Here is a 359-nt window from a genome sequence, read left to right as displayed (position 1 = left end):
AATACGATGCAAATAGAGCGATATTGTGAATCTAATTTGAAGACTCTCGGGAGAGCGACATTAATCATCGCTCGTTTGGAGTAACTTTTCGTGACATTTTTGGTTACGAATAACACTTATTTTGAGTCATTTTCTCGAACGTCGCTCGTTCAGAATCGTTATTTACGACATTTTCTGTTACGAAGAAGACTCATTTTAAGTCATTTCGCAAAAATCGCTCTAAAAGAGCGACGAAGCCTATACGTCGCTATATTCGGTAACGAAAGGTCACTCCACGTTTTACAGTGAAGGTGAGAGAACCGGACGAAAGAAATAATAAACCAGTAATGTTTCGCTGTGGCAGACGGAGCACAGGGCTT

Source organism: Frankliniella occidentalis, unplaced genomic scaffold, assembly GCF_000697945.3.
Source record: "Frankliniella occidentalis isolate FOCC.00 unplaced genomic scaffold, Focc_3.1 Scaffold77, whole genome shotgun sequence".
In the NCBI taxonomy this organism is placed as follows: Eukaryota; Metazoa; Arthropoda; class Insecta; order Thysanoptera; family Thripidae; genus Frankliniella; species Frankliniella occidentalis.
This window is presented reverse-complemented; position numbering follows the sequence as displayed.